Source organism: Heterocephalus glaber, unplaced genomic scaffold, assembly GCF_053883595.1.
Source record: "Heterocephalus glaber isolate CG9 unplaced genomic scaffold, H.glaber_assembly_v1.0 deba00001444, whole genome shotgun sequence".
Classification (NCBI taxonomy): domain Eukaryota; kingdom Metazoa; phylum Chordata; class Mammalia; order Rodentia; family Bathyergidae; genus Heterocephalus; species Heterocephalus glaber.
Genome location: NW_028258297.1, coordinates 20,747,484 through 20,759,514, shown reverse-complemented (window position 1 = coordinate 20,759,514; position 12,031 = coordinate 20,747,484). Strand labels below are relative to the sequence as shown.

General features: G+C 37.1%; 1 long non-coding RNA gene across 3 annotated transcripts in view; it reads right to left on the bottom strand.

The window, feature by feature from the left end:
- The window catches only part of LOC101711282 (uncharacterized), an 82,805-nt gene extending 72,168 nt beyond the window's left edge, over positions 1-10,637 (bottom strand). For all 3 annotated transcript variants that reach the window (XR_015452330.1, XR_205305.3, XR_015452329.1), the window contains exon 1: positions 10,264-10,637. This is a non-coding gene — a long non-coding RNA (uncharacterized LOC101711282). The remainder of the gene's footprint in view (positions 1-10,263) is intronic.
- Between the last annotated feature and the right edge of the window lie 1,394 nt (positions 10,638-12,031).

The window sequence follows — 12,031 nt, the reverse complement described above, 5'->3', positions numbered from 1 at the left end:
GCCCCGCATCTGAATACATGAGACTTTGGTGGGGACATTTTAGATCTGAAGTATAACATTCTGCACCCAGCCCTCAAGAGACTCAAGCCCATCTCATTAAGTAAAATTTATTTAGTCAATCTCTAAGGGCTATCAAAGTCATAACAATTGCAGCATTTCTGAAAACTCCAATTTCAATCTCCTCTAAGAATCAAGACCAACTCTTAGCTGTTAGCCCTGTAAAAATAAATAGTTAAATACTGCCAACATACACTACATAGTTTAAATATTCCCATTCCAGTGTAAGAAATAGGGGGATATAAACAATGGGATTGACTGAAGAACAAAACCTCACAGGGAAAACATTAAATCCCATAGTTCCATGTCAAGCGCCCAGGGCAAGTTGTGTCTCATGTGAACTACAAGGGATTGAGCCACCCTGCCTCTATGGAGATGGCAGTTACAACTTCCATTACCTCTCTCTTGGGTTAGCTCTGCTTATTCCCTGAGGCCTTCCTTAGCAGATAATCCACCTACCTAGCATCTCCACCTTCCTGGGATCTCAACTACATTTTCACTCACAACTTCATATAGTGTCCTCTTAAGGGCATACTGACTGGCTGCTGTTGAAATCTGGTTGTACACCTCCTCAATTCCACAATCCTTGCATTCTGCATGCCCATAAAACCTGCACCACATGGGTGTCCCCAGAGCCTTCCACCAGCTTGAGCCATAGCTAGGCCCCCATGCATCAGAGTTGCAGAGGTTTCGGAGTGCATGGATAGCTAAGCACTGTGAACCAAATCCTGGGAAAAAAATTCCCTCAGCAACATTTCTCTAGTAAGTTTCCTCCAGTGCTCTTTTCTTAAGGCAAAGTCTTTCAAAGGAGTTTACATTATTTACTTTTTTTTTTTGAGATGGGGGTCTCACTATGTAGTGTAGGATCACTTCAAACACACAGCAAACCTCTTGTCTCAGCCTCCCTTGTGGTGAGATTACAGGCATGCCACCATGCCTGACTTATATTTACTCTTTAATACTCATGAGCCAGCGGAGGGTTTCTGCTTACTGATTCTGTAATGCCCTCCAACCATCTTTGCTGTTCTGATGCAAAGTACTTGGCTTCTTTTTAATGCTAGTCTTTTCAGCACCTATTCTCTCCTTTTCCTTAACTTTGCAGCTTCTCCCTTTCTGATACAATTAAAACCATTTCAAATGGTTTTCTGGTTCCTATTCTTAATGTTAGATTTGGCTAAAAGCAGCCAACAGTACCCATGCCATAGCCTGAATTTTGGGCTGCCTTGAAATTTCATCCACCAGATTTAATTAGTCTGTTGGAATTAATCTCGGATTCTTGCAAAGTCTAAGGATATGGGCAAAATGTGAACAAATTTTCTGCCAGAGAATAAAACACATAGCCTTACTCCAACTGCAAATGGAGTCCTTTCTCCAAACTGACATCTCCTGAGCCTATTCTTTGTATTTCTCTTACTTTTCTGGTCTACTGTGCTCTCACTAGAATATACCATCAAGTTCAGCTTACAGAATTCTATGGGTTCTCTGTTCAGTGTCCCAAACCTTTCTAAACCCCTCCAGCAAACCAGTTCCAAAAGCTTCTGAATCACATGATCATCTATGCTGCAGCAATGACCCTACCCTCTGTATCAAAAGCTTTCTTACTTTCTTGTTACTGTCACAAAATACTTGACACCCACAACTTAAAGGAGGAGATGTTTATTTTGGTTCATAGCTTAAGTCCACAGGGAAAGGCAAAAACAACATGGTAGAAGGTCTTTGGCAGAGGAAAGCTGCTCCGGACATCATGGTCAGGAAGCAGAGAGACAATGGAGGAGCCAGTGATGGAGCTTTATCCTCCCCGGTCACACCTGCCGTGACCTACATCCAACCAGGCCCACCTCCTAATATCAGATTACTTATAGATACATGAGTGGATTAATACACTGATTAGTGTAGCACTCCAGGTATCTAATCACTTTCCAAAAGCCCTGCCTCTGAACACATAAGGCTTTTGGAGGAGCATTCTAGAGCTTAACAGTAATACCTAGGAATCTCAGTTCTGGCTCTGTATCCAAAATAATTAAAATTAAAATATTGTTGAGATGTCTGTATTCCCATGTTCACTGTGTCGTTATTCATAATAGGTATGATATGGGAAAACCCAGCTCTGTTAAATGATAAACTGATAAAGAAAATAATATATGCATACAATAGGTTACATGTGTTCCTGGCCATAAATGGGACCATTACAATAAATGTTCTAAAAAATGTATTACAAGTTGAAGATATAAGTTGAAAATGCCTTTAAAAAACTTAACATACCAAACAACATAGCCTAGCCTAGATTATTTTAAGTGTGGTCAGAATATTTTTCATGATAGTGCAGTTGGGCAAAGCCATCTGACACAAAGCCTATTTTATAATAAGGTACTAAGTAGCTTATGTAACTAGTGAAATGTTCTACTGAAGGTAAAAACCAGAATGGTTCTTCTTTATCGCTAGCTTAGGAAAAGACCTAAATTAAAATTTTGAAGTACAGCTTCTATGGCATATGTATGGATGTTATATCAGTTTAAAGTAGAAAAAAATCAAGTCATCATAAGTCAGGGGCCATTTATAATTTTTAACCTTAAAAAAGAAGGAAAGTCTATCATTTGTTCCAACAGGAATGAACCTTGATGAGATTATGGTAAGCCTAATAGGTCAGGTCTAGAAAGATAATGACAAAATGATCCATATATTTGGGCAACATAAAATACCAAAACACATACAATTGAGAGCACAATCATGGATTCCATTGACTTCAGAAAATGGGGAATGGTAAGATACTGTTCAAAAGGTTTTGGAGAGCATTATCAATAATTGAAATTTTAAATATTTTCATATATATATATATATTTGTACTTAACTGGTTGCTTGTGATGAGAAAAGAATGACGTCTGATAGTTTTAAAAATACCATTCTCAAATATATTGTGCTAATATTTTAGTTCCGAAATTTACGTCAGTTCATGGTACTGGGATGTCTGGATTAATATTAACAGAGGACTTTGCACCATCATAGGTAAATATATGAGTATGAACATGACTTGATCCCAGCTGATAAATGACGGGTGATGTAGAAGCTCCCACCAATTCTCCTTGTCTTCCTCTTTACATTCAAGAAGACAGTTGGCTCTTTAAATCATAAATAATTAGTTTATGTAGCTATACATAAAGGCTTCCAATAAAGTGTGATTGTTTAGGTGATTAGATTTAAAATCAAAAGGAAACTGAAAATGAGATTGACTGCAGGTAGGATCGCATCATTTAGAACAAAACACAAAATTCGTGCTACTGGGGAGCTGGTTGCTCATCTGCAGTCATAATGCAATGCAAAGAGTTATTATAGCTTGTGATTATTTTATTTACATACAGATCAAACTGATGAGATGAGGTTTCCATGTGCTCTACTTCTTTGTTTCCATCTGACTATCTTTAATTTTCTAGATTAAATAAGAAACTTATTGAAATGTAACATCAAATACTTATTATTAAATTGCTAGGTAATTATATATGTATGTAGTATATTTATATATTTATACATAGCCTACCTAAATCGGCAACCAAAGCCACTGGTAACTTTGTATAACTCTGCACCATTAATTTCTTCAGAGTGACATTCTGATGTGAGCTGAACAGATGGAATTGCAGGATTGTTCTAGCAAATTTATCATAAAAAATGTATCCGACACCTGTGTAATTTGCCTAATCATTTTCCTAATAAGCTCCCACCATTAATTATGCACGATTTCCACAATGCAATCAAGATAAAAGTAAATCTGATGACTTAATACCCTTCAAAATAATTGGTTCACCCAACACAAGGCCTCCTTTGCTTTCCATAGCCATTTTAGTTAATTAGAAAAAGGGTGCACCCAGTCGGAGTCAGCAGAACCGAGGCTGATCACTTGGTGGGAGGTAGACCTGCTGGGTTTTTGGGCAGGAGTCAAGGATATTAACTCGTGAAAGAATGGAAAGGAATGTTGCCTCTACCTCTTCCTTTCTTCCCTTCACAACCCGGCTTCCAACTTAACTGCCTCCCCCCACCCCAGTAGCAAACAGATGCGATTAGTGTTCTTCAGCCATCAGAAACCTGACTGCAGGACTCTGTGGGTCTAATGAGAATCAACTGTTCTGAGGCTGCTGTCTTGCGGTGCAGTCCACCTGTCACATCATTAGGTGCGGCATGTGCTTTGAATTCACTTTGCTAAATGAGATTTACAGGCCCCGCTGAAACCCATCCCGCAGCATCCCTGCTTCAATTAGCTAAAGATTAATTGTCTGAGAAAGGGAATGAAAGTTTTACTTCAACTGACCTGAAAAAAAATGGGGGGGAAGGAAAAAAAAAGAAAGGAAAAAAAGTATGGTTCAGGTATTCCACATAGGCCTGAGGCAGTGTGGAAAAACGTGATAATTTAAAGGTGCTGCAAATCTCTTACACCTCGCCTGGATGAATGAAATTAACTAGCACTAAAAGCTGTCAAATTAAAGGTTGACTTCCAGATATTAGCACCTTAAATGTCACTGAATATTCTTTTTCATTTTTCCTTTTCTTTTTTTTTTTTTTTTTTGGCAAACATTTGCATCAACACACCTGCACATGAACACAGCATTTTCTTTCTGCTGTTCCTGCTAACTGCTTGTTCGTGCCCAGCCGGGAGTTACTTGCTATAAATCTTTGATGTAACCATGGCTACAAAATAACTGGCAATTACAAAATTTCCTCCATGTTAATGTTACACTAATTATGTTTGAATATGTTTTAATGGAGAAGAGGAGTTGGAGGCGAGAAAAGCTTTGGGAAGAAGGGTCGACTGTTGGATGTCTGCTCCCATCTGGAGTTTGTTCCCTGCGCTGGCCAGACACGGAGTCGTCAGGCAGAGGTCTAACACTGCTAGCTAGAATTTCTTTATTTCTAAATCTTAATGCAAATTATGGAAAATAAAACCTTTAACATTATGAGGAATGACCTTATATAAATAAACAATCATTCATTTTTACCACTGTGGGATATGCGTGAATGTAAGATTTGGATAGGTAATAGTATAGCTTTTCTTATCAGCTAGAATTACTTTTTAACTAATTAAATAAAAAAAATTTAGTCTTCCTAGTATTCAGCATAAAGACTAGCACTGGCAATCTCATTTGGCTGGCATGTCAGACTGCACAGATCAAGAGGAGAGAATCGCCATGCCCTGTATTTGGGGCATGTGGTCATCCATGGTTCCTCTAGATTTTATCTCATTTTTAGGATATTGCAAGTGGTCACATTTTGTTTGTGCCCACTTGAATTTGCTGGCTGTAAATGCCTAGTTTCAAAAATAAATTCAGACACTACAAACCTAAAAAGGTAAAATCCTTACCCAGACAGGAGTGATAGTAAAAACATACACAAAAGAGAACAGTAAGAAAACTGAGATACTTTGGCTTTGAGTGTGACTTCCCTGTCACCTACTCTAAAATATTAAACAAAAACAAGAAAAAATCAAATATGGAAATGAAAAAATCTTGAATAAATTATTTTATGACATTAGGGGGTCTATTTCAAATATAAATTTGAATCTGCTATTATAAACAATAAACCCCACTCTAAATGTACAATATATTTAACCATTCATCACTAAAATACTATGATACGTAGAGATTTTTAAAGTCAGCTAAAATATTGTTTCTTTTTAAACTGTATTTGCTTTAAATGAGCATTTTTAATATAGTATGCATTTATATAACTTTCATATATATAGACACTTAGCTATATCTTCATTTAAATTTTTTTATTTTAATTCCTTATTTCACAGTGTACAAATCCAAGAGTTTCAGAAAATTGAATTCTAAGATTTCACTTCACTTCCTCATCTATAAAATTAGGCAAAGGCTGGAAGAACTACGACTGCTAACTATGGTTAGTTTTCTAATGAACACAATTATTTTTGCATTTGTGGAGCTTTGATAGTTTAAGATACTCATTCCCCAATTCCAGTAGTTTAGACCTAGTCAGATAGGAGGTGATACATTCTCCTCATTGCGCAAACCCTCTACATATTCTGTTTTCATGTTAGTATAAATATCTGCTGTGTTCCTAAAACAACTCTTTGCAAAAGCATGCATGTACTGAATATCTTTTTTTGAAAACTACCTAGCTTAGCCATTAGGATTTTGATTTAAAAAGATAGGTATCATGTGCTCAGGACCCCCTCTCTCTTTTTAAATACCCATGTTTATGTAATAATGTCTAAAGCATCAAATATTATACTACAGACGAGTTAGCAGTTAGCAAGTATTACACCATTTAATCCTTACCACAATCCTATGAATAAATAAGTTTTATTTTTCCACTTTTTCTGATGAGTAAAATTGGGCCTTAAATGATAAATACCTTGCTCGAGTACATCCTAAATAACTATAGGAGTAAGGTTCAAACACTTTCCATGGCTTACCTGTACTGTGCATGACAAAATTCAAGCCCATGAATTACTGTTTAAAACAGATACCCTTGTGATTTCCATAGAAATTTGAAATAGTGATGAAGCTTAAACGATTTCTGTTTTATAGATTTGGGTGTAAACAAATGACTGTGGTTAGAGGGGTAGGGAGGTTAAGGTGATTATGTATGATTTATCATATAAATGAACTATCATTTAACTGAGTCCTAGGTGGTATCATTTCCATGGTTTTAATATCTGTAGTTATGAGACCATATAATTTTTACCTTTCCTTATGTTTGAGTTTAGCTTATTTTTTTAAAAAAAAATTAATAGACTCAACCTTGCAAAAAGTGCTCAGAAACAAGTAAAAGAGGCTGTACAATTTTAATGAAACACAAAAGTCTGAACACATTTTTTCATTAGAATAGATCTTGAATACAGCTCTAATTAAAACCTTAGTAGATTTTATCTGGAACTTAGCAAAATAATTCTAGAGTACTTCTGAATAATATAATAAATTAGCATTTTGAAACAAGAATAAAAGACATTTCCCACTAAATAGTATATTATTCAAAACTATAGTAATAATAAGGTATCATTTATAAGGAGTTTACTTAAAGACCAAAAGATCAAACTAGGTTCCATGGCAAAAACACATAAACATGTAAAATTGTCCAGTTAATGATGTCATGGAATGGTGTATGTCATCATGATGGCTAAAGAGAGTTGCCTGTCACTTGTCCCTTTATGGAAAAAGGGACCACAACAAAAAGTAAGTGACCAATTCAAGGTGGAGTGACTAAGGACATTCACTGAACAGTAGCAGCAGAGTGCTAAGATTCATTTGGATTTTTGAAAACCCTACCTTTCCCATATAGTGTTTCTTGCCTGGATGGGTTCAGAGCCAAGATAGACTTCTGCTTAGGGGGAAATTCAAGGTGGAGACAATGAAATCTCTATTTTCTTTATAGATAATGGCATGAGAGACTTCTGCAGCTCTCAAAGGCCAAAAACAAGTTTAGAGAGTTGCCCAGAGTTCATGTGACAGTATTGACACAGAGTAGAAGTCCACATTATATACCCATCTTAATCCTTGTGATCTACACAGCCATGATTTGGCATTATCTTAGAAAGGATCCACCAGTAGTCAGAAAAAAGTCTCCACCCCTTCCTTTCTTTTTTTTTTGGTACAGGGGGATTGAACTCAAGTCCTTGTGCTTGTGCAGCAGGCGGCGAAACCACTGAGCTAAATCCCCAGTCCCCCCACCCCTTCCTTTCTTGGGCAACCTACTACTACCTAACTCAACAGCTATCAAGATGATGGCTCCACTGTGCCCACCACACAGCCATGCAGCTCATAGAACCCACTCCCAGTGCTAGAGGCATACGAGCGCCCAAGCCCTAACCCATACTGAGCCCTTGTATAATCAGCTGGACAATCATGCCCCTGTAGACACTTGTCCATCCCAATAACCAGGTAGTTGTTCTTTCTACAAGATCTGCTGCAAAGGTGGCCAAGTCATAGCACTCATGGATAAACATATTCAGTCCAGTACTCATCCAGAGGGTGACCCCATTTCATGGTAAACCCATTGGACAGCTCATTGTTCTGCAACCCCGATGCACAACTGAGCCTAAATCAGCAGCCAGCCAGACTATACCAAAGTTGCCCTTCAGAAATAAAGTATTTCTCAGACATGGAAAAACTGAGGGAAATGATCACCACTGGACCATCCACTCAGTGAAGAGCCCACCATATAGCCACTGGTCAGCCCAACAGCCAGTTTAGCAGTGCTTTACCCCACTGACTATAGTCCCATCACTGAAGTCACAAGGACCTGCAGGCTAGGCCACTGAAGAAATCTCCATAGCAGATCCCAAAATGAAGGGGATTTACAAAATGCCTGAAAATGAATTCAGAGTAATGTTTTCAAGAAATCTCAGCAAGATACAGGATAATACAAGTATTCAATGACATCAGAAAAAAACAATTCATGTAATTGAGAAATTCTCCAGAGAAACAGATGTCATAAGAAGGAAGCAAACAGAACTCTTGCAGTGGATGCCTTCAATGAAAAAAAATATATATAGACTTGATAGTCACAACATAGGACATGAAAGAAGCAAAAATATTTCTGGCTTGAAGACGTCTTTTGAATTAGAAGAGTCAGAGGAAAAACACAAAGAATTTAAAAGTGCACAGTTTATGGAATCTCTTATACACATTGAATGAACAAATGTTCACTTCATAAGAGCTCTAGAGAGACAGTTGATGAAGAAAGTTGCAAAAAGATTATATAACAAAGTGATAGATGATAACAATGTGTCAGCCTTTGGCACAGGTATGGAGACGAAGATCGGTGCAGCTCAAAAACCCCCAATTAGACTCAAAGAGGCCCTCTCCATAGCACACTATACCAAGTTATCAAAAACAAAGAGAATTCTGAAAACTGAAAAAGAAAATTATCAAGTCACATAAGAGAGAATCTCCATAGGATAAATAGTAGAAATGTAAGCAGAAACCTTACAGGACAGGGAAAAAATAAGATGGCATTTTTCTGAGTTCTGAAAGAAAAACAAAACTTCAGGTAAGAATGAAATACACAGGATAGATATCCCTCAGAAATAAAGGTAAAACAAAGTATCTGTCAGACAAGTAAAAACTTAAGACAATAGACGAGCAACAGAGCAGATTTATAAGAAATGCTTAAGGGAATCCTAGATCTAGAAATGAAAGGATGATATTAACTAATGTGAAAACATTCAAAAGTATAAAAATCATTAGTAGGATATACAAATTAGGAAAAAAGAAGATATCCAACCTAGTCACTACAGAAAACTACCAAAGTACTGGAAATCCTGGGCAGAACAATTAGGAAAGATAAAGGAATAAAAATATCCAGGTTACAAAAAAGAAAGATTCTATACCTAATTGCAGATAACCTGGTGTTGTATATAGAAAAACCTGAAGATTTCACCAAAAAAAAGTACAAAAATTACATAAATTCAGTGATGCTTCAGGATAAAAGATAAATATAAAAAAAATCAGTAACATTTCTATACACTAATAGCGAGTATCTCAAAAGCAAATTAAAAAAGTTTAGAAACAAATTTAACAAAAGAGGTAAAAGAACTCTACAATTAAAAGTATAAAAGACAGGGCCAGGGATTTAGCTCAGTGGTGCCACTGCCTGCCTCACAAGCGCAAGATCCTGAGTTTGATCCCCAGTACCTAAAAAAAAAAAAGTACAAAGACAGAAATTGAAGCACCATTTCAAAAATTTACATAGAAGCTTTCAAAAGACCCCAAATAACACAAGCCAACCTGAGGAAAAAGAACAAAGCTAAAACCATTAGAATACCTGACCTCAAACTACACTACCAGGCTACCGTACTGCAAGCATCATGGTACTGGCATAAAAACAAATATCTGTGCCAGTGGACTAAAATAGAGAACCTAAGAGTAAATCACATATTTAAAGCCAACAGTCTACAGACAAATTCACCAAAAACATACCTTGGAGAAAGGACAGTGCCCTCCATAAATGATGCTGTGAAAACAATATCCAAATCAAATGACTGAAACTAGATCCCTTCTCTCATCATATGAAAATATCAACTCAAAGTGGATCAAAGACTTAAATGTACATGTAAAACTATGAAATTATTAGAAGATAACATATGGAACTTCTTAACATTGCTCTGGTCAATGACTTTTCAAATATAAGCACCAAAGCATAGGCAGTGTATTAGTCAATGCTTAGTAGAGTCAGATGTAGAAAAAGGCAAGAGATCTGTACCTGTGCTAGCAATCCAAAGTATCTGGCGGGAGGCCCAGATCCCACAGCAATGTCCGGTGCAGAAGGGCGAGGAATCCGTGGTGAAGACTGAAGGATCCGTTCTGGGAAGTCCAAGGGCCAGGGCTGGAGACTAGCGTCTGCAGGAGCAGGCTGGGAGGGGAGTGCTGGCAGCCAAAGAATCCACACAGAGAACCAGGAGACGATGCCCAAGCCGAAGGCGAAGACTAGAATTCCCTGCTCAAATGTCTGTGCCAAAGGCCAAAAGAGGACTCTCAAGGGCAAAGCAAGGGACCAGAGCTCCTCTCAAGACAACAGCAACCATCCTCAGTGAAGGCGAACCCTGAGCTCAGCTGAGGAGAACAGCTGAAGCTTGTCCAAGGGAAACCAGGGTAAAGTCCGCCCCCCCCCCCCGTCCTCATTTTATACTGTTCCCCAGAACCAGGCTAACTCGATTCAGCTGGGCATTTCTGCTCAAGGTAACCATTAATTAACCACCAAAGGCAGCCCCCCCCCCCAAAAAGACAAATGGGATTATATCAAAGTAAAAGCCTTCTGCGTTGTAAATTAACAATCAGCGTAGTGAAGAGACAAACTATAGAATGGTTGAATATACTTGCAAGTGATTGACAAAGATTACTATCCAGAAGATATAAGGAGTTCAAACAACAGTTATATATATATATATATATATATATATATATATATATAAAATATACAATGTATCCCATTAAAAATGGGCAAATGAAATCTCTGAATGTATATCAGTCTGTATTATGTAGCTGAAATTGGATATGCATAGATTATTTACTGATTTTAACCTAATGTTTTAATTAACTCAAAATATGCTAATGATGTTACTTTAAAATGGAAGTTTTAAAATGGCCTCACATGTATTTTCTTTATAATTTATTAAACAATTTTCCAGTGGCAAAAATAACGGGCAAATGAAGTGAGTAGATATTTCTCAAGAAAAGCTATTAAATATCCAGTAAACATCACAAAGTGCTTAGTATCACTAGTCATGAGGGAAATGCAAACGAAAGTCATAATGATAAATCTCACCCAAGGTGGAGTGGCTATTATAAAAAAGACAAAATAATGCATGTGGGTGAAAATGCAGACAAAGGGAAACACTCATACTCTCTTGGTAGGATCCTAATTTAGTACAGTTCTTACAGAAAAGAGTACAGAAGTTCCTAAAATATGTTAAAATAGAAACAGCATATGATCCAGCAATCCTAATACTTGATGCATATTCAAATGAAATAACATCAGTATTTCAAAGACATATATGCTCTCACAGGTTTATTGAAGCCCTATTCACGATAACCAAAATACAGCACCAACTTAGGTGCCCATCGACAGATGAACGAGCAAAACAATGTGGTATATTTATATAGAATAGAATATTGTTCACCTGTAAAAAACAGTTTTGCTATATATGGCAAGAAGGATGAATTCCATGGACATCATGCAATGCGAAATATAGCAGGCCTAGTGAATCAAATACTGCATGTTCTTGTTCATATGTGGAAACCAGAAGTAGGGAGTAGAATAGTAGTTATTAGAGCCTCTGAATTGTGTAGGGGATGCAGGCGTGGAGAAAGGATAATTACTGGTAATTACTTTCAATGTTCTATGGTAGACTAGCATGGTACTTCAAAATAGGTAGTAGAATTTTTGAATGTTTCCAACACTAAGAAAGTGTCAGCCCTAGTAGCCGCACATGGCAATTACTCTTACGTAATTCCTATGCACTGTGTATGCA